The 25817-nt window shown below is 40.5% G+C and overlaps 1 protein-coding gene across 7 annotated transcripts in view; it reads right to left on the reverse strand.

Moving 5' to 3' along the window:
- Positions 1-25817, reverse strand: part of SLC8A1 (solute carrier family 8 member A1) — a 354154-nt gene that overhangs the window by 233846 nt on the left and 94491 nt on the right. The gene's annotated exons all lie outside the window — the stretch shown is intronic.

Here is a 25817-nt window from a genome sequence, read left to right on the forward strand (position 1 = left end):
ATGGGCAAGGAAACCATTGAGGAAGTTATTACCCAAGTCCACCTTCACTGGTCATAGGAGGTACCTAAGTGGGTGTGGAAAGAACAAGGACAATCAAATCATCTTCCTGGCTGGACTTACACACAGGACACTTGTGGAGACCCATCACCCACCACTGTGATAATAAGACAGTTCAAATGCTTTGTGAACAACTAGAATGACATTTGTGTAAGGCTGTACTTAGGGTTTTGGAGCTGAGGCACTGGAAACATAGACTATCCATTTTAAGGAGCCTCTTGCATTTCCCTCTTTCTTATTTTCCAGGTCTAGTTTCATCAGCACAAGGCAGAAAGGTGGTTCCAGAGCAATAAATCTTCCCTGGAAAGTGTTCTACCTCTGGCTGCTTGATAATGAATTTAATCAGTAGGGAGAACAGCCCTGTCATTACAGATTAATCACCAAAGACTCTGTTTTGGTAAGTTAATTGATGCCGTGTTTGCAGGGATGGTGGTCACAGACACATTTGATATTTTAAAGAAATTTAGAGATCCAAGGAATGCTCAATCAGTTGCTTAACAACAATGAAACACAATAAACAAATATAAACAAATAAAAAGGGAAGAGCTAAGGGAGTTAGAGAACAGCAAATACTCAGTTATCAATAAGCATCTTTGGTTTTGATGAATTCAAGTCATAACTGACTAAAAATATTGCGAATATTTCCCTTCTGGTTGCTTTGTTTGGTTTCTTTTTCAACCCAACTAGGGGATTTCAAAACAATAAAGTCTGGAGCAGAGGGTTATTTTCTACCTAACAAACTTATCCATTTAGCAAAGTGGATAAGAGATATCTTAATTGGATAGTTTTAGAAGAATTCTCTATGTTCTATTTTCAAGCTGGTATCAAATATTATAACATTTTCATTAAGCATGCTTGTATAACATAAGACTCCAGGATCATTAGCACAGATAGAGTTAAATAAATGTTGTAAAAGTTTTCTAGTCAAGTATTCCCTTAAAAGGTACTAGTGATTTTAGATAGGGTTAGATCCATCCCTCATAAACTGAAGCAAATGAAAAATTCATCAACCATGTGGAGCTGAACGTTTAGGTCTGTAGGTTGATTCCTTCAGTAAGATAGTTAGGGATGAATAAAGAGGTAAGCTTTCTAACTTAAGAGTTTCCCCAGAGCACATTTTTTCCAACATCATCATGATGCTATTTTTAAGTTTCACCAATTGCTACACAATTTGTCATTTAACTGTTAACCTAGCCTTCTAGTATTTCTTGGCAACTTCAAACTTGTAACAATGTACGATGGAAATACCCTAATGATTTCTTTCTTGAGTAAACTGAGCTAGGCCAATTTGCTTCTCAATAGTTTGGTAAATATTCATGGTCACATGAGATTAGAGGTAGACCTTAGCTGTGGTTTCTTTTCCTATAATTTCCCTATCAAGTGGCCTTTTCCATGAAAGCAAATCTTAAACTAAATTAAGCACAACTTGAACATTTATTCATAAGCAGGCACAAAAATAGGCATTGTAAACCAACAGCTTCTAAATATCCTTAATGCAGGTGTAATGGGGCCCATAAAATCTCTCTGGCCAACCAAATATTCTGAATACTTCTCATTTCCAAAATGGAAAGTTATTTCTTCTGTCTCATGATAATTACCACACTCTCACTTATGGTATGATAGGCAGAAATCCGAGATGACCCCCCACTGACCCATGACCATAGGCAACCCCCTTCTTTTGAGCATGAGCAATACATGTAACTTGTTTCTAACCATTAGAATATGGCAAAGGTGATAGGATGCAACTCCCAAGACTAGATGACCTTATGGAAAAGGTGAAGAGAGTGTGCAGATGTACGAAAGGTCCCTAATCATTTGACCTAGAGCTAATCAAAAGACTTTTTTGTGGGTGGATCTGATCTAATCTTGCTGGCCTTGAATACTCAAGCCACCATCAAATCTATGTGCATGGGGAAATTAATTCTGCCAACAACAATGTGAGGTTAGAAGAAGACCTCACGCTTGTGGTCTGAAGAAGCCCCTCAACTCTGCATGGTCTTCTAACCAAAGGAAACAGTGAGGTAATAAATGCATGTTGTTTTAAGCCACGGTGTTTCTGGCCATTTGTTATGCAGCCAGAGAAATCTAATACACATGATTTATGATAAAGACAACTGAAGTGCTTGAAGCACCACTTCTGGGCCTGGTGCTTCAGATGCTCATGGCCCTGAAGCAGAGCTCACAATGAATCGGGACACGCACACACCGCACTGTTTAGTCTCAGGTATGGTAAAATAAATTTCTAGACAGATAATAAAATACTCTGTTCCACAGATCTGGTCTTTGAGCTCTAGGCGCTGTATCACAGAGTAAGAACTGGAAGCATCCACAGGCACTGTTTAGTCCTCTCTCTGCCTCTTCACTCAGCTTGACTGCTACCACCCTCTCCCTAATGACAGATAACAAAGTAGAGTCTCAGAAAGGTTCAGTGACTTCCTCAAGGCCATTTGACTAAGACTGAAGCCTCATGTCTTGAAAGTCTCACAGCCAATTAAAACATTCTTTACTTCCCCCAACTCTAACCTTCCTCATGATCATAGGTCCCCACCCTAAACTCACCTTCAATTCACAAGCTTTGCAGAAAATTATCCTGCAACCTCTTGGCAGTCATCCATTTATTCATCAAATATTTATTAAGCACTTACTATGTCAGGCACTGGTCTAGGAGCTGGTGATAAAGTAGTGAGTAGAATAGTAGTGAATAGAATAGAGCCCCATCGTGTCTCATAGAGCTTAAATTCTGGTGAAAGGGAAACAGACAACAAAACAGTCAAAATATGTAGTTGATGTTGGTAAGTGCTAAGGGAGAAAGTGCAGGGATAGCTATTTTCTACAGAGTCTTAGGAAAGAACTTTTGGAGAAAATGACATTTGAGTAATGGCCTGAAGGAGAGAAGGAAACAAGTCAAGACAATTTTTAGAAGAAAAGTGTTCCAGGCAGAAGGAAGAACGAATGCAAAGGCTCTGCTGGAGCAGAAACCTTGAAGTAGAAGAGGAAGAAAAAGTGGAGCTGGCCTGGTGACGATGTGGTGGGGAGAATGGGTCTGAGAGGCAACAGGAGACCCGGTTTGGGGAGCTGTCACTCTGGATGAGGCAGGAAGCCAGGAGAGGGATTTGACCAGAAGAGTGTCTGAGAAAATCACAATCAATACTGAGAATTTCAAATTCGAACCAAGGCAGAAGAAGCAGAGTCCCGTTGTCAGAGAAGGAGGAATGGGTTGGATATGTGGAGACGGGCTGACTTCAGAGGCTGGAGACAACTCAGCCTGACGTCCCCCTCAAGCTCCTGTTCCTGCTAAATTCTTCTTCTGGTCCAGCTCACTCACTGCCCTCTCGAAAATGGCTTTGCCTCTCACTTCACTGAGGCTGTGCCCAAATGTCACCTCCTTGGAGGGGCCTTCTCTGACTACACTTTCTTTCCTTCTGTAATTTTTTTATTAAATTTATTGGTGTGACATTGGTTAATAAGATTACATAGGTTTCAGGGATACAATTCTATAATACATCATCTGTATATTGTATTGCGAATTCACCACCCCAAGTCAAGTCTCTTTCCATCACCATTTATCCCCCTGTATCCTCTCCTACCTTCCCCCAGCCCTTGATTACACTTTCTAAAATAACAGTCTTCTGATACTCTCCCCCCTTATTCTGTTTTGCCATCAGAGTGTTTATCACCACTTCATATTACACTATTAACTTGTTTGTTTATTGTTTGCCGCCCAGACCAGAATGTACACCTCATACCCCACGAGGGCAGGTTCTGAGTCCACCTTTTTCACTGCTCTGCCTCCAGTTTCTAGAATAGCTTCTAGCTCATCATAGATGTTATCTATAATATTTCTCTGAGTAAGTGAATAAATGCAAATGCTTTCATTCCCCATTGTTATTTACTCCAGCATCAGTGGTTCTTCTACTCAGAGGGCTTGTTAAGGCGTGGATGGCTGGACCTTCTCTGCAGATTTTCTGATCACCATCCCAGGTAACATTGATGTGCTGTTTCAAGGGCCACACTTTGGTAACTACTGTTCTATATCTAGTTAGCTTCTGTGATGATCAAAAAGTTTTCGCTAATAGAGATGACTTGATTCTTTTTTAAAAAAAATCTATTCATATTTTCAGGCTAAATTTAATGCAAAACACATCCCACCATAAAAGCTCAACAGCTCACTCGAATATTTTGCCAATGTAAAGTTACTAAGAGAGAATTCTAGTAGATTTCATGTTGATTGAGGTGTGATTATTCATAAAACAGTTCAAATCTGGTTTATATCGCTTGATACCACACACCAGCCCTTTGTGGCCCTATAATTGCATCATGAGTCCACAATGAGTGTCACACAAACGTGCGTATTCATATTTTGAAGTTGGCTAGTGTTTTGCAGTTTACAGTGCAGTTTTGTTGTTCTATTTCAATGGCACCACTAAGAGGGAAGCCAGACAAATACTCTTGTTTTTACTTTCCATATAACAAAACTGGGGCTGGGAGAGGTCAAGGGCCCCCAGGCCATGCTGAGAGGCAGTAGGAGTTAGACTCAAGTGTATGTCAAGGATATCAGCTCCTTGCTTCCACAGGCTAGTTTACAAAACACCCTTGAAAAAGGATAAATCCATCATAAGCACTGTATAAAATGTCACGAAGGGAGGCATTGATGTGCGATGGACATGTGACTTATTCACATGGTATTCTATAGTCTTCACAAAAGAAGTTTCATAAGGAAAAGAAAAGTATTTGTATCAGCCCACTTTTTTTTTTTTTAACCAAGGGCTATAAGAGGGATGTTTAGATAATTCTGATTTGTCGGTGGAAGTTTGACTGACATCACTAATTATTCTGCACAAGTGGGTTCTGACAGCTGCACTTTGAAGCCTGCTTCACCATCTTAATAAAGGAAAATAAACTAACTCCTGGCAAGTGATGAGCACCTTAATTGTTTTACTGCTACACTTATTAGAATTTCAATGATTATACTTAACAGAATTTCCAGAGTCATGAGGGTCCACACTGGATCTAAGTAGGCTTTTGACAACTTCAGGAAAGCAGAAATTACTTACTAATCTGGCTACAGCCAAATTTGGTCTTTCTATGAAAATAAAGGTTACCAGGTGTCCTACTTCTTTAGGGAATGTGCTACTTTTCAACAAATCACCCTGCAGATATGACCCAAAATAGGGCAGTAAAAATGTCTCTTTTTCTGTGACATGCCAGATTCTTCTCCTCCCTCAGCTTTGCCTCACTGAGTTTCCAGACCTTTTAGTGTCTGAGTTTGAAGTTTTTCCCAGAATAAAGAAACTTAGAATTTGAGGGTCCGTCCCATCACCTCTATAAGAGAATGTTTCCTATAAGAGAATGTGACCACAGGAAGAAACATTTCCACCAAGTTTATTAGACACATTTCAAGGTCATTTATCTATGTCAACAATCTCTGTGGTTGCTCCAGACATCAGAATCAGGATTGGCTATGCTCAGCAATAGCACCAGCCCTACCTGAAATGGCTTATTGCAAAATGAATGTTCAAATGTCACCTCCTCCAGGAAGCCTTCCCCAATCCACCACATCCTCCCGCACATACATGCAGCTGGCTGGAGCTAACCTTTCCATTCTTCTGTCCTTCCATAACTCTCCTTTTATATTTCTCTTCAAGTGAGTATAACAGGCTGCCTAGTATCCTGGGGTCTCCAGTGGAACAAAGTTCATGGCTGCGTCCTCTTACATATCTCCATGAGGTTGTGAGCTTTCAACCCATATTTCTAGGATAGATTATTCCCTCTTCAGTTTGACAAAATTTTATTCATTTCACCAAATTCTGGACAAATGTCGTCTACTGTGCTCTGTTCTTCCTGTCTCCATACCGTTAGTCTAACCTTCCTTCACAATGTCAGACCCTTACACATTCTTCTCCTGTAACACTCAATACTATATTGCAATTACTTCTTTACGCATCTGTCTTCCTTATTAGACTGTGAATTCATCAATGTAGGCGATGCCCAATGGCCTTCCACAGAGCCCGGCACCTTGTAGGTACTCATAGGACTTGACAATGGAAGCTCCTTACCAATCTCTACTTAACAATGGACTGATGATGAACTTGACGATGAACTTAATGCACACAGTAGACTATTCTCTGGTATTCTTGGATGGTGGAAATGCACAGTTACCGAGGGTCAGTTTGTTATTCTCAAACCTGTTTATGCCACACTTTTGTTCTGTAATTACATAATTTTGATTAAAATATTACATAAACTAATGAAATATGGCTGTTTAAAATATGACTAGTTATTCCTATAAAAATCAAGTAAAATACTTTGTAAATATTCAATTTTGCTTTAGGATTTTGTTTTGTTTTTACAAAAAAAAAGTGTCAAACTTGATGTGTGCAAAATGGCTATAAAAGATTTAGAAAAAAATATGAATGAATTCTGCAAGTAGATTGCCTTGCAACTACCTTTAAAGAAACTGAAACAGAAATTTGTACATTATGGATGTGGTTTAAGCAAATAAGAAAACACAGAATTGCAACCAGTGGATACTTACTAAAAGAAAAACTTTATTCTATTAAAATATTATTGAACAAAAGTACATATGTGTTTTAATTAAAATAAAATGTCTATTTTAAATTTATTTAAATTTCTGTTAATTTAACTACTAGGCATAGAATTAGAGAGATTCAACTGTAATTGTTTTAAGTCCTTGACCGATTCACTTGAATATTTGATGAATACTTTGCTTTCATATCAACTAATGCACAGTCCATTGTCTTATAGGTATAAGCATGTTGACATATAAGTGTGGCAGACAGGGCTTGGCAAATTAGAGGTACCCAAAGATTGAATATTTAATACATTAACGAACCTGTTATGCCTTACTTTGATTCTGTTTATAAAAATGTGTCCTTAACTAAAAACGTGTCCTTGAATAAATGTTGCTATTTCACATGAGTTAAAAGTGAGAGGAAACAAGCTTTTCATGAACTGGCTGAAGTGTTCAAAATTCAAATATGATTTTCCACATTTCTGCAAAGCTAACTGAAAACAGATACACAACTGTGTAGTCAATCTACTTAAGAGGGATTGATTGTTCCTCCTTGGTTGCTTCTGACTGTCACTGCTATTTACCTGCATAAAGAAGCACCACAGAATTTATAGCTATACTAAAGGCCCAGTGTCCGGGGAGAGCGGGCCTAAGCCGGCAGTCAGACATCCCCCCAGGGGTCTTTAGTGCTGCCATGGAGGTGGGACAGATTCCTGCCACTGTGCTGCACTCGCCAACCTTGAGCCCAGCTTCTAGCTGAGCAGCGCTCCCCCTGTGGGAGTGCACTGACCACCAGGGGGCAGCTCCTGCATTGAGCATCTGCCCCCTGGTGATCAGTGCACATCATAGCAACCAATCATTCCACCATTCTGTCGATTTGCTTATTAGCCTTTTATTATATAGGATTTCCATAGTATAACTAGCTGTGCTGATTATGCTGAACTAGACTGTTAGCAGCAGGATAGTAAGATAGGATACCAAAGAATTAGTTAAGACTGATGGGCCACTAACTAGGGGAATCTCTCACACTAGTTAATCAATTCGGCCAAATTGATATATGTATGTGTATAGATGGAAGTACAATTCTGGGATGCATCTCAGACTGCCATCTCTAAATTATAACTGAAAACTACATGTCCTTTTATCAAAGAAACTCACTGTGAAAAATGTTCCCTCTTAGGCCTCACAAAAATATGTTTACATTGTTGATGAGTAGAGCTACATGGAAATCATAACTTGCTTTAGGGATTGCTATTACAGACACTGATTAGAACACTCCATTTGAAAGTATAATTAAATGCATAAATTCCTTAAACTTGAATTGCAACAAAATATAGAAGCCATCTGAAAATGTTTTATGGGTCATATTAATATGTGTGTGTCCCCAGTAAACATAAAATATACATTTGTTGTTGAATAATGTGCTCTGTCTATATCCTTCATAGAAGGTGATATTTTTTCAGCAGTATCTTAACTCTCATTCCATGGTATTGCAAAAATAATGATAGAGAAAATACTGAAAAACATCTCTTTCAATACTGACTTTAAGTTTCTAGGCGACAAGAAAGGCCTATTTAAAACTTTTAGGCCCATTTACTGATAAGAGTGAGCAAAACAAAATCACCCTAAGCAACACCATGAGTTATCATGAGCAGTTCCTGTCACCTTGGTTAATGTTTCCGGTAAACCCATTGCTTTCTGAAAGTTTTTGTTCAACATTTTCATTTTCTAAATTTCTTGTTTTATTCAGAAGCTAGGGTCAAATCAAATGATAACTCGAAGTGACTAATATATATAATATCTATCTATCTATCTATCTATCTATCTATCTATCTATCTATCTATCTACTATCTATCATGTTGACTTTCATATTTTTATTTTCATACATATTTTTACTACATAGATATGTGTGTGTTTGTAAATAATTTTTCCAATGATGGCTTGAAGCTTTATCTAAAATATTCCTGTTTCAAATTTAATCCTGTTGATAGGCTAGTCAACAGAGAGACCATACTGACAATTAGCAGAGATCAATAATTGCCTAGCGTAGAGAGGATTCCCCCCCTCGCCCCCCTCTATGTTTTAGTTGCCCAAGAGAATGATCTGAATCCCTTATCTACACCCCTGGTGAATGCCCTGTGTACTAAGCCCAATTCCTAAACCTTTTGGTGGTAATCTTAATCCATAAATTAACAATATTTTCTATTTATAATCTAATCTAAGCTACCAGGGTTTCCTCATCCTGATAGATACAATAAACATTTTTAAATACTTATCATTAAGTATGAGTTTTTAGCAAATGCAACTACTATAGTATGGTTGGGACTAAACATGATTACAAAAATCTCTGCATCAGTTACCAAAAAATTGCAAGTCTACCACTGAAAGTCTTTTATGTCTCATCTAAAATAACTTATTACTCCATGTCATCCAACTGAAGCAGCAGCCAAAATTCACCCAGTGTTATTCCTCCTCCTACCCCGTGTCAGTTTGTGGGTCTCGCAAGGGGGTATAAGGGAACAAAGAAGAGGAGTTTAAATTATGAGAAATTGTTTTCAGATAAATTTTCATCACAGAAACTTTAAAAAGCTGGGAGTTTGCTGGAATGTCAAATCTTGGTGCATCATTGCAAACTGACTAAATCATAACCGCTGGGGATCAGTCGGACTCAGCAACTGGTGGTTTAACAAATGTCCAGATGACCTAGGTGCCTGCTCACACATTATCCCAGAGACAGATCCTGCTGTTGAGGACCATTTTCACATAAGCATAAACCACCCATTCTTTTAACGGTCTGATGCGTTACATTCATCCCAGGGACATTTTAATATCACTGGTCTGCATCTATATTCATCTGAAACTTTGGTGAGATGATTCCAAATAAGCTGCTTAAGAAAATGAGAAGTAAATTTCTTCAAAGATTCTCTAACTAATTTGATGGACGTTTTATCTTACCTTAGCATTTCTATTCTCAGGTAGGAAACTGCTTAAAGAGACAAGAGTAAATATGGAAGTCACCAAATGACTCTGTGGATTTATCTTGAGGCAGGTCTGGATGCTGAGAAACTGGTTCCAGAGAGATTGTTGACTAAGATAGACCATTTCATAGAAACTGTTTTTATTTTCTGTAGTTTTGTCTAACTTGAAAAATGTGGCTCTTTAGAGTGCTCCTCTGCTAATCCTTCCTATCAAGAGTTCTACTAGCCTTCACAAGATATGTAGGTAGGTCATAATGTATTTCTTTAACAATAATACATAGATAACATAATATTACTAGAAGCCTGGTGCATGAAATTCGTGCATGGGGGGTTTGGGGGGGGTGTCCCTCAGCCCAGCCTGCACCCTCTCCAATCTGGGACCCCTAGAGGGATGTCCGACTGTCCATTTAGGCCCGATCCCACTGGGCAGTCGGATATCCCTCTCACAATCCAGGACTACTGGCTCCCAAACGCTCGCCTGCCTGCCTTCCTGATTGCCCCTAACTGCTTCTGCCTGCCAGCCTGGTCACCCTCTAACCATTCCCCTGCCAGCCTGATCAATGCTAACTGCTCCCCTGCCGGCATGATTGCCCCTAACTACCCTCCCTTGCCAGCCTGGTCGCCCCTAACTGTCTTCCCTTGCAGGCCTCATCCCCCGCAACAGCCCTCCCCTGTAGGCCTAGTCACCCCCAACTGCCCTCCCCTGCTGGCCTGGTCGCCCCCAACTGCCCTCCCCTGCAGGCCTGGTCCCCCCCAACTGCCCTCCCCTGCTTGCCTGGTCCCCTCCCCCAACTGCCCTCCCCTGCAGGCCTGGTCCCCCCCCAACTGCCCTTCCCTGCTGGCCTGGTCGCCCCCAACTGCCCACCCCTGCTGGCCATCTTGTGTCCACATGGGGGTGGCCATCTTGAGTATTGGAGTGATGGTCAATTTGCATATTACCTCTTTATTATATAGAATGTTTCCATAACTCCATTTTAGAGGAGAGGATGCTTGGAGGAAAACTTGTTTATCTATTATTCAGAATGGGAAGGTATTGCTGGTGCGTCATTAAAGAATTTGAATAAATAGGAATATGCATCCTTTAGAAAAAGCAGAGTATATGCCTAGAAACACTTTCTGAAAGCTCTGATCTCCTATTTTAAGAAAATCCAATTGTCCAGGCTAATGGTAAACCAGGACCTTACAGTGTGGGTAGCCATAGAGTCATAAGGAATTTGACACTCACCATATAAAAGCTTTTCCTGTGAATATCCCAAGATTTATGAGAGCAGCATGTCTTTCATTCTCTTTCTTTCCCAGAGTCTTGACTTGAAAGTCTCCTGGGACTAGAAGAGCCAAGGCCCTCAACTGTCATCCCACGTCCACACAACAGAACTCTTAGTCCCAGACTCCAGAACTCCTGGACCTTAGAGAGAATTTAAGGGGCACTGAAATCAATGGCCAGCTGAAAATATGAAGTCAGGTAGATAAAAAGGTTATCCACCCCACACAATGGCAAAGAGCCAGGCCTCCACATTGTCAGGCAGAGCCCTCAGTCTCAGGTCACTAGCCTCCATCACTGCCAATGTCATCCTAGTGACTAAATGTCCTCACCACAGGGATGTTTTTACAGAGCTAATTCTGGGTATATACTAGTACTCTAAACCCTTTGCAATTCCATATAAATTTAAATGAAGATGCTCTCAGCCCAAACAATTATGAAATAATTTTTTAACTTAAAAAGATAAATATTTGAAATATTATCCTCGTATTCTTTTATTTGCCAAAATTCACCTTGTAACACAATTAAATACCACAGCTAGAAAAATCAGTGATTTTATTTATATAACTAGAGGCCTGGTGTACGAATTCGTGCATGGATAAGGCCTGGCCGGCCATCCCTGATCAGGGCAGATCAGCTGGGCCAGCAGGGGGGAGGAGACATGGGCAGTTGGCTGGCTGGCCCCACCCACGGTCGGGGTTGGGGGTGTTGAGGGGGTCGCCAGCCAGAGGGAGGGGCAGCGGGCAATTGACCAGCCAGCCCCACCCCCTGGTGGAACTCCCAGTTGAACTCCCAGTCGAGGGGACAATTTGGATATTAGCCTTTTATTATACAGGATAGGTTGTCACCAGCAAAATAACTAATGTAAACCAAGTGGGCTAAATTCACCAACTGTCATCACCGTAATTACCCTATCAACCAAAAAGTTGGAAAGTTCACTGCTCATACTTATGCATATTACCCTTGGTGGGGCAGTGGATTACTTCAGGCACCACAAGCTCTGAGAACACAATGAAGTGATTTTAAACCAGTGGCTATTTGCCCTCTAGGTGACATGGGTCAATGTCTACAGATACTTTTAGTTACCATAAATTGGAGGGTGTTATTGACATCTAGTTGAGTAAGGCCCAGGGGGGAGTAAATTGTTCCCGTTTAGGTGTTTATGGCCACTTATACTAATAAGATGTTTGCCTTAGTTAATGTGGATTTATCAAGGCAGTGAAATTGAAATAATGCAATTAAAATAGGGTGTGTACCCTGTGTTTTTGTGTGGTTTTCTGCAATAGAGATAATTGTAATAAAGGAGATGGCATTTAATTTCACCATCCAGTTTCTACTATACTCTTCGATAAGATTATACAGAAGACCATGGATGTCTAATACATATTTATGGATTTGTGAAAAAAAAAAAGTTCACGAAATGATTTATGCTCTCTTCCTTTCTAGAGAACTGTGATAGCATTTCCTTCTCTTTTTCTAACATATACAGAGTACCTGTTGCCACGGCAATCACTGATTCAGTACAACATGTTTTTCTCTCCTTAATAAAATTAACTTCCATTCCTGCCAAGAAGGAACATATTAATTTACCCATCATGCTGGCATAAGGGAGTTGAAGACCACAGACCTTGTCATTTACATGAAGATTCCCAGAAAGACAATTGTTAGTATCGTTTAGGCCAAGAACTCTAACCCAGTCCCAGAGAGGAAATGGGATGCTGAAGTAAAGGATTCTGGAACTAAGGAGGTAAGGTCTCTCTTCCTTCCCACAAAGTTTCCCAGAAGAGTATGAAACCTCAGACTCCCTTAGACTATCCTATCGGCCTCCACAAACTAATTCTCCTAATGAATATAGCTTTAAAAGGCCACAGATGTCCAGAACACAGGGACTCACTAGCCAATGCTTTTTAGAACTATGATTAATCTACTTACCTCTGAGGGTAAGGCAACCACAATGACAATAAAAACAAACAAAAAAATCCTTTGAGGTGACTAATATAAGGGGTAGGAACACCTTGTTGAGGAAACCGAAATCAACAGTTCTATTCTTGATAAAACAAAGAGTCTTGGTTGAATCTCCTGGCTGGTTGAAAACTTTCCAGTGTTACATAAATCCTATCTTAAATCTGATCTTGCCTCACTATTCAGACCACAGCATGCCTATCAACACACTGGTTTAGAACCATGTCCAGGCCTGTCTGATGGCAATGGTCTGTGCTAACCTGGATTTTTATAACTGACACTCCAAGCTGGAGAGGCCACGTGCTTCCCAATATCTCAAGTCAAACCCACTGGCTGTCCGGCCCGTGGTGTTCCATAAGTCTGCCCTAACCCTAATGGGAAATGTCACCTACCTGGGTTAGAGCATTTGAGTCAGAGGAAGAGAAAATAGAGAGTGACGTAGGCTTCCTACTTTTTCTATTTGTTTACTGCCCTAAAAGAAGAGAGGTAGTGAAGGGAATAGAAACAAAAGTGGAACTGACACTTTTTTCAATTTTCAGAAATGTCTGCTTATTATTAGAGTGATGAGAACTCAAAATTAAGATGTGGGAAAGATTAGAGATGTGGAGTGAAAGGCCTTATCCAAAGGCTTTGTAAAATTGGATCCTAGCTTACCTAGGAGCCTCAATGAATGGAAGGCCTGTTTTAAATGAGTGCAGATGAGGGAGAAGACTTCATTTTTACTAATAGTATGCACGGAGAATGAACACACACTGCATTTTAAACTGACCCCTACAGCCATCCATATTGTCCTATAAATTCAGCATATTTTCTACTGTTTTTCACTAGAAGCAAATACCTGGCTATGTATTTCCTTTTAACATGGTGGAAATGGACAAGGGTTTAAACAGAAGAAAGATACTACCTGCTGAAATCTTAGATGTTTTGCCGAAAATACTCTTAAAGGAATACATCTCTGTTAGAAAAACAAAAACCTGTGATAAAAATGTTTTAAAAGTAATTGGTTTCTAAGGGAAAATGTGAGAAATATGTAACTGGGAGCAAATATGCATTCCATTGGACTAAGTCCCTTCTTCTGCTTTAGATCCTCAATTCACAGACAGAAAGTATTTGTTAATTAGGCAGCAACTGGAGAGGCATCACCTTCCCTGTAGATGACAGTTGTTCACTCAACCATGAATCTCTAAGGTTACATAAAGCTATGGATGGTCTGCAAACCACTTAGAGTCCACACTTCAATTCTGTTGCCAATAATAATAATAATGTTATTATTATTAATAATACCATTCATTCTATCCAAGTAGCCTGTTGCAAATTTAAGAACATTAGAGAACAATGAGCAAAATTTGAAAGCAATGGCTTACAAAACAAGACTGCATCAAAGGATAATAGGCAATGCAACACCTTTTCGATTGCCTACACAGCCTGGAATAAAAACAGTTGACAATGAAAAAGTGTGATGAGAAAGATCTGATTAACTCATTGACTTTGGAACCTGATGGTTCACGAAAAGGAGAAAAAAGTTATTTGTATAAGTAAGATGTTTTCTCCGTTAAGCACTATCCTTTTAGCCATCATCATCTCTAAAAACCAAGTAGAACACGAGAAGAGAAATAGAGGAAAGGAGCCAGAAAAACTAGAGGTTGCCGTGTCGATGACAAGTAATCCAGTGGTGATGACCTGACTTCTTAGGTCAGTCCTCCCACTAGTCTGTAGGGACCTCCCTCTCGGGGTGGTGCTGGGAAGGTGTGCTGTCTCACTCAGGCTGCAGAAGATCTGACAGGTTCTAAACAGGAAGACCAGGGTTTAAAGGCGCAATTCCTATGGCCCTGGGAAGGTAATGTCCTCAGTTACTTCCTTAACTGAAAAATGGCAATGAGTGTATCTCAGTACTCCATGTAGTACCTGGACGAGTGAGTTTTACTAAACAGAAAAAACTAAACTGTTGTTTTATAGATTAAGTAAAAATAAATACACAGTGCTGAAAGCAATTCCTGGTACACAGTAGGTATCCAGTCATGTGTCTGACTCCATCCTTTCCCTTTCTGTCTGAGATGCACTTCAGTGCTCAGCGTTAGTGGTGTCAACACGTGCTGACCTAATGTGCCCATTTGGTGGTCTAGCTTTTCTCAGCTGGTAAAAACGAGTATTATGGATAATAGAGTTAAGGCTCAGTACCCACAAGGATTAATTGGCTTCTCTTATTCCATAGTGAAAGGCCATCTCAACCAAGTTTTTCTTTGCTTACAATGAGGACAGGGAAGAGAACTAACCATAGATCTGCTCTCACTGCTCATTGTTCTCTAATGCAAGAAGCATAGCCGCTGATCATGGGCATGAGCACCATCTGCGTACTTGAAAGTGTTTATTTTGTCATTATTATATTTCTGGATACATTTGAAAAGCCTGGCCATTCCCTATGAGACTTCTCAACACCGGTTGCACATTAAAATCACTTGTGTAGCTTCATAAACATGTCAATGCTCAGGCCCCACACGGAAAAAGTGGAACAAAGCTTTCTGAAATGGACACGATTCTCACCAGGATGACCACCCTGTGAATCAATAGAAACAGAGCTCATGGGTCAAAGAAGACCATTCTCTTTCTCCACAGGGACTCACCAGCATTTGCACGGATCTCTACAGCTGGCTACATGACCCAGAGCGCTTTCTTAAAGTGGGACACAGTGCGCTCTGAATCCAGACCTGACACTGAATTTACTACGGTTGGGTAGCTGCTGCCTTATGGAGAATGGCCTGTGGGACACAGCACTTACACATTAAACAGCTGAGCCAACGGATGCTTTAACTGCCAGGGAAATGACAGAATGGGGAGACCCTCTGTTCATCTGCCATGGGTGCCAGCTTGGCAAAGCAGCATGTTTTCCCTGCAGTCATTGAAAGAAAAGAATCTAGCAACACCCTTGGCCTCCTAGCTCTCAAAATACGGAGCCACACTTTCCTTTCTAGCTTATCCTCGACACAAACTAAACTCCAGGTGAAGAGAAGCAAAGGGGTGCCTTGGTGTCTTTTTCTAGTCTTGACATGCTCTTCCAGTTCTTTGGACTGGTCTGGCCTCTAAGCTGGCTGGCTTTCCAGAGAAGGCCGTCAGTCAGCACTGCCACAGAGTGGCCTTCTGAGCTACGTCGTTCACAAACACATCATGTCTACATCCTTTCCCCACCATACGTCATTTGACTGTCTTGTTCCTGGTGATTGGTGGCATATTATTTTTTCTACTATATGTTGTGAAGTTGTAAATAATTTATAAAATTACATTGACAATTATAAAATTATAACTATAAAATTATAATATTACATAATTATGTAATTATAAAATGGATACCAAACACTTGGCCTATCTTCGTTTTGGTTTTTACAAAAATGCAATCACAGACTCGTCAATATGGCACAATCTTCGTTTTTCATGAAATAAAATATGTAAATATCTCTTCACCAAAACTATTCATTTAGAATACTATCTTTAAAGGTATTTCAATCTCTCCTTGTAATTTGCATAAAATTTCCATATTGATAAATATTTAGCTGTTTTGAATATTCTGCTGTTATAAACTATGCTACGAGGATACTTATAGCTCTTCAATTGGTATTACACCGACATGACTGACCGACGATGACAATCTTCCTTGGCATTGGCAACACATTCTGATGCTTCCGAAGCCAGTTGCTGTGGCTTATTACCAAGAAACAAACCAATCTGCATTGCTGCAGATGTGAATGCTTCAAAAGGAAGAAGTATTGCTGTCACTCTTTGCTTGCTATTGGTAAGAAAGAGGAAATGGGCCAGAAAAAGCCCAGTCTTAGGGTCTGCCCTTTTGCCATTTAAAACTGCCATTTAATTTTTCAAAAAACTGATGGTGCCTAATCACTTGTTATTAATCTCTTCTATTTCCTTTTAAAGATATTTTTGTCACACATATGCATCCTGTGAGCAGGTCTGGGTGGAATGGAAGGTGTCCAAGTGGGTCCTGTTTTTGCTGGGGTGACATATGACACAGGCCTGGAGCACGGAGGCCCTTTTTGCTGTGGTGTTGGAGCAGGACAGCAATAAAGTCCATTAGAGGTGAAAAAAAAAATACTGAAGTGAGGAATGGGGAGGGGCAAACAGCCCAGAGCCCCAAATGAGATAGCATCTCAAAAAGGTATCTGTCAGGCCTAGTTCAGTGGTTGAGCATCGACCTATGAACCAGGAGGTCACAGTTCAATTCCTGGTCAGGTCACATGCTCAGGTTGCGGGCTCGATGCCTAGTGTGGGGCCTGCAGGAGGCAGCCCATCAATGACTCTCTCTCATCATTGATGTTTCTATCTCTCTCTGAAATCAATAAAAATATATTTAAAAGAAAACAAACAAACAAACAAACAAAAGAAAGGCATCTGTCAGGAGTGGTAGTTAGAAAGTCCACTTATTTGCTAACAGTTCCATGGCTATTGGGGACAGAATAGCTAGGCAGAGAGGTATCACTTCATCCCCTTTGCTTGGGTCAGAGCGGACCATTCTTCTTTTCAGAGGAAGTGTTCAAAGATTCCCTATCAGTTTCTTCCCAACAGGCAACCTGGAAGGCAAGATGCAGCTAACAAATCGCCTTGGGGAGACTGAAGCTGAGACTGGCTGTCAGGACTTTGGGAGGCCTCCCTGGCCTCCTCCTGCTCCCCTCCCCGACCCGGGATCAAGGCTCTTTGGGGAACAATGACAGCAAGAGCACACGCAGGCAGGCCGTGGTCACTGGCACTTGGCTCTAGGTCAGGCCCTGGAACGTGATTTCTGCAGAAGCCTCGGAGGGGATGTCAGCTGAAGGAATTTCACTCAGGTCCGGAATGACCCAGTCTCTAGAGGGCTGGATCCAAAAAATAAAGAGGCTGCAATTTTTTATCTGACTCTCACAGAATGAAAAACCATCTAAATACTCCCTCGGGGCCTTATTCTTATGTTTCCCAAAATGCGACACTGTGGGAAACACTAATATTAAATAAATAGCCCCTCTCTCTTTTACCAAGGACATCTAAAAAAATCACGGATGAAAAACTGGGATGCTGCTTTAAATTGCTCAAACTAACAAAATGAAAACCATCATTTTCCTAAATTCCATAGCCAATGAAGAACCTATCCCACTAGTCACTATATTCAGGTCCATTGAACAAATAGGTGTCAGTTTAAGGAGAACAGAGTCAGAGGCTGAAGGCAGATCTTAGAACGGAAAGATGAACGTGTCTTGGAGGGGAGACTCATCCGGCAGAGAAAGAGAACAGGAATCAGATGGGATCTGAGAATTCACCAAGGAGACCAGAAATGGTGCCAGTCAAAACATTCCTGGCAAGGGAGCAAATCCATTTAAAAATCAAACCATACTTTCACTGGAGTCTTCTTTTCTTCTCTCTTACTTTCTCTGGGCCTGTGAGTACACGTCATTTATAAAACTTGAGATGGTCAGATGGCGAGAAAAGGGGAGAGGGGGAGGTAGGCAGGCAGGAGGAAATGAGAGGCTGTATCCACTGACAAACTCAGCGGTGACTGGACTCTGGACTGCCTGCTCCAGAGGGAGAAGGAAGGGGGGAAGGGTGGGGGAGTGCCAAGGCAGAGAAAGGTGCCAGCTCCCTTGCACGAAGGGGGCAGGGGAAGGCTCCTCTCAGAAAACCGAGAGACAGATTTGGTGGTGATGTCAGAAATGGAGCATCTGCCTTCTAAGGACTTTGCCAAGTGGCACAGGGGGCCGGAGCCAGAGTGCCGGTTCTCTCCCTGTAATAGGAGAGGCAGGAAATGGGCAGGGAGCGTGAAACTCAGTGGGAAGCGCCACATTTGAAGGACACGAGCAAGAGAAGAAACAGGGAGGAACATGCAACCTTGGTATCCCGGGTGAGGAAGACATCCGTATTTTATGTTTGCATGGTGTTCTAGTTTACAAAACACAGACCCCCAGCACACTGAAACCTCACAGGGATCCGGGAGGCCAGCACCTTATCATGCTTGTCCAGATGAAGAAACTATCACCCAGAAATAGGTGATACGTTTGATCACAAGAATTCTTACATGGGTCTAAGGTTCTCGTGTTCTCTCTACTGCTTCTGAGCAGCTTCTCTGGGGCAGGTCTGCACTACATGGGTAGGGCGAGAAGGGCTTTGTCAATGGTAATGCATTCTTAAATTGCTAGTTACTACTATCAGCCTTGTTATTACGTCAGTGCTCACCTGAAAACAGCCATTCTTCCCACGAGTAGAAGGAAAGAAAACACAAACTCTGGGTTTAGGAGGAAAAAAAGAACGTATCTCCCAAACGTGACATCGAAGTCATAACTCACCCACTGGCCCCCAGGAGAGCCTCCTTTGACTTCTAAGCCAGTGTCCCCCAAAGGAGACAGATCTTGGCCTCTCCTCGCTTCTAAATCATCTTGCTTTGCTGCCTCCCCAACGGCGGCTTCCTTGTATCACCAGCCCTCTTTATGAACACTACAGATAAGTGACAATTCTTCATCAACAAGAAATAAATGAGGATACAGTCTCAAATCTGAGGTTTCTGATGACTCCAAATACAGTATTGATTTTAGTATTTGTTTCATAAAGAAACATTTCATTGGGTTTGGTTCCTCACTTAATTCCATACCGCCCCAGATCGCATTGGGTTTGCTATTGAATCAGGCCTTGATTGACCTTCCGGGTTCAGGCAGCTCTGGCGACTTTGTAGAGAGTCTCAAGTCTGACTCAGACTCCACCTCCCAGTAACTGGCTATACAATCCTAACAGTGGCTTTCTTTGAGTGCCTGTTATGGGCCACACGCTTTACATATAGTATCTTTAACCCTCACAGTAACATGCAAGGTAGATCTAAAACCTCACTCTACAGGTAAGAAACTAACAAGGATGTTAGAGAGCTTGACCAAGGTCGCTCAATCAGCACACAGGAAAGTCACCCTTCCTTGCATCTAGAACTGCAAAACTTTCAGCTTTTTCCACTACACCAAAGAATATTTTTCCCCTCATCTACTCTACAAATTTCTAAGACGCTGAATGGTGTCTTTCGAAGGTTGCCTCCAAAATAAGTTTGTATTTATAGAGTTCTACACACGTACCCACCTGCAAATCTGCTTTTCCCCTACCTGGTGAGTGTGTGGCTGACTCCTAAGGTCAAGTTCACGTGTAGCTCTGTAGCCTGGGAGGAGAGTCCGCATTTCCAGCCACCGAAGAGCCACATTTTTATGACAACAGGTGCCTCATCACTCCCAAAAAGGAAATGATTGCCTAAAACTATCCTACTATAAACTACATATAACTGATGACTAATAGTTATAGTTACCCCTAATCTACATTTCTTCATAAAATTTAGCAATAAAAAATCCTGTTCTTAATTGTATTCAACACATGTAGTTGTACTTAATGCAGCATTTCAGGTTGAGTTTCTCAAAAATTTGAGTGTAATCACAAACTAAGATGTTTAATTTGGGTATTTTCTGTTATTAAATGCATACTTCAAATAGTGGGATCAACCACCTTCTTGGTCCCTGGCTTTGAACTGGCTTGCCCTCCACTCCAGTCTTCTTCCCCCTAGTCTATTTGACTGCATGCACAGACATCCTTCAAGGGCTGCTTCATATTTAATATCTTAAAACATAAATTTCCCTCTTCTAACCTCAGTCTCCTTTCTGGCCATTCCTTAGCTATCTTTTTGATTGACTTCCAATCAGTTTCCAAGCTCTATAGGTTCTTAGTTCACTGAGTCTCTTGGGCATATTCCTTCCCTTCATTCTGCCTCCCTTGGATGTTCAAGTCCATATCCAGTTCTTAGCCAAGTCAACTAACAAACCTATATAAAAGTTCCATCAGATGAACTTTCAGAGAACATGAACGTAATATTAACTCCTGCTCAAAGACCTCAGCCACTTGCTCTCTGATATTAAAAAGTCTACTTAACTTGGCATTCAAGGCCTTTGAAAAGTTGAACCCAACTAGCTTTTTCAATGTTATCTTCCAAACAGCACTTATTTTCAGGATCCTATACCTTACTAGCCCATTCGTTAGTACTAACTGTGTTAGCTGAAAGTTTCCCTGCCTCTGTACTTGCTCAAGCTATTGCTGCCTCTTGAACTCCTTCGCCCAAGCTAGATGGTTAGAATGTTACCCGCATCTTTCAAGGTCTAAATCTCCATTTTGTTTTTCGCCTATGGTATTTTCATCATGATTCCTTTTTTATAGATATTTATATACATTTCTTCTCTCTTACTAAGTTTAATGTTGTATTCATTTTAATGCCTAGTAAAGTCCTTGCACAGTGTAAAAACTGGAATGAATGGGCTAGTTAAAAAAACACTTTGCATTCTTAATATGTATTTCCTTATATGTTAAATAAAGAAATATTCCCTGAAGCCAAAGCTGAGTCTACTCACAATCAGTATAAGATTTTACTAACTGAATTCTATATCCCATGTTTATGGAGAGGTGTTTGTATCTATTTCTACATACTGATAGAACATTTTTTGTATGTGTGGTTGTGCAATTCATTAAAATAAGTAACATTTTTTCACCTTTTTTGTTGAGTGTATGAGTCTAAATACAGAAGTAAGTGCTCACTGAAAAACTGCATGCAGTCAGGTACTAAAAAGACACGTGCAGATTGCCCCACATCTGAAATTCTAAGTGTACAATTCTAGGCTTTTATTGATGAAAACATAGGTGCTAAACAGCACCTCCAATTTCACTTTGACTTTTGTCATGACCCAGATTAATATTCACTTTCCCCTCACTTAGGGCAGCCATATGGCCGGTGCTAAAGAAAAGCTGTCTCCACCTCAGCACACCACAGGGCTTCCATCCCACATTTTCCACCACAGGGAAGTGAAAAGAAAGCTTGCAAGTACTACTGTCCTGGGATCACCGTTCAGCGGCTCACCTTGACTGTACCATCATTACCTGCTCCTCTAACTTCGTGCTCAAGTAAATTACCTCTCTCAGGTGAAAGCCTTGGCGATTAGCTGCTGACACAACTGCCATCATTTTATTTTTATTTGTGACCTACTGAGGCACAGTTAACAAAATCAAAGCCATGAATTTCTCCCCTAATTAGGCATTTGCACCTTTCATAAATGACACTCACATGTACACGATATAGGTTCCATGCACGATACACATCAATAGCACCAGATGAAGTCATTTTGGAACTTAAATTTAGATTTAAATTGGTATTTAAAGTTAATCCTCACTGAATAGGAAACACTGAAAAGGAGGCAAGCTTGAAAAGTACCAAGCAATTTGGCATTATTCGGTACAGCATGCCAATTACCTTTATTCAAAAGCAAACATTTCGCAAAGCAAAAAATTCTCCCTCTAACCCAAGCATTAAGAAAGTAGACTCTTAATTACTCAAGAAGGAAGTGCATTTGCTCCATGGTTAGCAGTGTAAACAGCCCAAGGAGCTTTCTCAATGGCCCCCTTCCAAAGAGCCCCAGCCAGGCTCCACTCCCTCATTCCCCCCAAGTTGCAGGAGCCAACACCTGTGTCCATTAGATTAGCTGCAGTTTTTAAGGAAGACAGTATTGTCCACCAAAGGAGTGCTTAGTTCTTTGCCCCCACTTTCCCTACAGGAGTAAATTCAGTGGAATCCTTTACTTCATCTGAAATAATCAAGTCACTGACCATCACACTCCTAGGTACTCTAGGCGATCTTATCAGTAACCTGGAAAACCTTCCTATATAATAAAAGGCTAATATGCAAATGGACCGAACGGCAGAATGACCGGTTGCTATGATGCTCACTGACCACCAGGGGCAGATGCTCAACGCAGGAGCTGCCCCCTGGTGGTCAGTGCGCTCCCGCAGGGGGAGCACCACTTAGCCAGAAGCCCTGAGCTGCGCTAAGAGCTGGCGAGCACAGGGGCAGTGGCGGGAGCCTCTCCTGCCTCTGCAGCAGTGCTAAGGATGTCCGACTGCCTGCTTAGAAGCGGGCCTAAGCCATCAGTCAGACATCCCCAGAGGGCTCCCAGACTGCAGAGGGTGGCAGGCCAGGCTGAGGGACCCAATTGAGTGCATGAATTTCATGCACCGGGCCTCTAGTTTGGTTTTAATATCCTCCCTCTCATTCCTCTGTTCATATGCAGTTAGCTTGAAATTCAACAACAACTTCAGAATAGTAAGGGAACTTTTATTGCAAGAGATTCAAAAGGTACAGAACTGATTCATAGAAAGCACTCCAGCATCCCAAACAGAAGTGTAACTAATGATGAATAATAATTGCATGGGCTCTGAACATGAAAATACAGCTGTGAAGTAAAAAAAATAAAGATAAAAGAATAAACTCCTGAAGGGGCTATATGTGTCCTAAAGAACATAAGTAGAAAGCTTTTATTGCTTTTGAACATTAAGTGTCACTATTTCACTTGATTATTTTACAATGCAACTTTTTATAAATTCAAGATGATCATGGATTTGCAGACCCACTGGTATCTAATAAAACATATTCACCTGAGACTATCAAGATACAGTGAATATTCCATGAATATTTACAGGAGTGCGCAAAAATAGGTTTACATTTGTGAGTAGGTGGAGCACAGAGACTATTCTTGTTGAGTTAATAGACCTATTGTAATAATCATAACCTGTATGACAACTGTAATTCTACTTTTACCCAACCCTGTATTTCTCTACAGCTTTCTCACTTGTCTATCATCAGTGGAAGAAATGCTACTCTTGATATATACCTTATAACAAATCTTTCTTCTCCGTTGTTCTTATTTGTATATGCCCATGATCACCAAACCTTATATATTTTTAGTCATTTGCATAAACTGAGATCACTTCTACACTCCATCAGTAATGTATGGCTTTTGCCAGTGCCTTCAGGAATACATTTTTTTTTTGCAGTAGATATGGTGATTTGAAAGGGCCACATTAAAATATATAATTTTATGCAACAGCTATTAAACTTGTTCAATTCAATATCCCAAAAGTTTGTGCATGTTGGGGAATCAAATTCAAGAAATTTTAAGTAAATTAATGGATTATAATTTCTTTATTGGCCATCAATCTCCTAGATTCTTTGAAAGATAAAATATGAGCTCTGAGGATGATTGGTCTTATTTTGGATGATATCTCTTGCACTTCCATGATTGGAAAGTAGAACTAAAGCATTTCAGAGGTTTCAAGTGGGCACGAGTACATTGCTTCCTGGCTTGAAATGCATAATTAACCAGAAAGCTAGCTGTCAAACAGCTAAATAGACTGTGCAAAAATGACCCCATTGCTGTTCAAATGAATGCTGAAAAGTAGGGTGCCATGGTGATTTTTGGTTTTATAGAAAAACTACATCCAATCAATTGACAAAGACTGATTTTTCCTTTGAAATCTTTATAGTTGGTTTGGGCATGTTTTTCAAAGCCAATAAAAGCTTATGGATAACAGCAATTATCTCTGTTTGTGAATTTATAATCCCATGAAAATGCTGCAATTTACTGAACCACTGAGCAAGTTCATACTACTCCCCAGCCCCAGCCCCACAGGATGTAACTCATTTCAACAAAGACTTGGAGTCAATGATGTAAAAAAGGTAGTCCTCATAGGCAGAAGGGGGATGCTAGGAAAACATGCTTCCCAGTTTTTGTAAAAAAACACTCTAATCATTAAACAGAATAGCCATATCTCAGAGCATAAATTCATCCCATTTTTGTTGCTGAATGAAGATGTCAGGGCAGAATTTGTAGTTTAGAGTTAGGATGGGCTAGCTGTATATCTACATTTGCTAAAGCAATTACTGCTAGAAAAAAAAAATCTGGAAAACACTGTGGATAAAAGCCAAGGAATGTCTTAAATATAGATTGCTTAAGGAAAATACATGGATGTTTCCATATCTTATAAACGACAGTTTTTAAGAGGTTATCTTTAAAACAAAGTGGATGAATCATGCTATAACAGTTGGCCCCTTTTCCAGTGCTTCCTACAAACTAGAATTGAGGCTCAAGCCTCAATTCATCTTCCAATTTCCAACACAGAGAAGGTACTTCACCTTTTCACCTTTGTATTTTAGTGCCTGCAGGATGCTTTATGGTTGGATTGGGCATGTTTCTTTTTTAGAAATCTTAGAATGAGAAGGATGAGATAATTCTTCAACCGTCTCAAACTTTTTAACAGTTTTAATGAAATACAATGTTTGTACTTGAGCTAACAGGTGTTTTATTTTTTCCTTGCTCACTCTACTTTTCTTTCTACTTGGGTCAATCCATGTAACACACATGTAGCTGTAAAATATTCTGATTATATTAACAAGCTTTGACCTGAAATCTGATTTAAATTTCCATAAATTTGCTTTAGTCCTTGATTGACATAAGTTTGAAAAAATCTGTTAGCTAAGTCTCAAAGACTATCACAATCTTGGCAAAATCATTTTATGCACTATGTTTTACCCCCTGAATACTACATATACCTCATCCTCTTTCCAGAGCCCATAGTTTCTGAGTGTTTCCCACTCATGGGGTAATGCAATTAATATTGGATTTATCTTACCAGTCATCTTTATAAAATACTAGAGGCCCAATGCACGAAGATTCATGCAAGAATGGGCCTTCCTTCCCCTGCCTGCCTGCACTGCTTTGCTCTGGGCCTGAGCCACCTTTCTGCCTTCCCACGCTGCCCAGAGGCCTAGAGCGGCTGGGGTGGTGCAGAACGCCTGTATCGCTCAGTGCCTGTGTATGCAAATTAACCCACCATCTTTGTTGGGTTAATTTGCATACTCACTCCTGATTGGCTGGTGGGCGTCACAAAGGTACAGTCAATTAGCATGTTACTCTTTTATTAGGTAGATGCACAAACATAAGTATATATACATACACACAAAAGTTCAAGTTTTAAAATTTTGCACTTCCTAAAATACTCATACCAATAAGTCAGATATTATGCTAAATATGATCTCAGGAAATATTTTGAGCATGCTCCCTTTGATGTGCAATTTAAAAATAATAGACGATATGAGTGCTCTTAGAGCTTTGTGTATCCTTGGACTTTCTAATGGTTTGTGAATGCAGTTATTTTGGA

This window comes from Cnephaeus nilssonii (assembly GCF_951640355.1).
Source record: "Cnephaeus nilssonii genome assembly, chromosome: 15".
Classification (NCBI taxonomy): Eukaryota; Metazoa; Chordata; class Mammalia; order Chiroptera; family Vespertilionidae; genus Cnephaeus; species Cnephaeus nilssonii.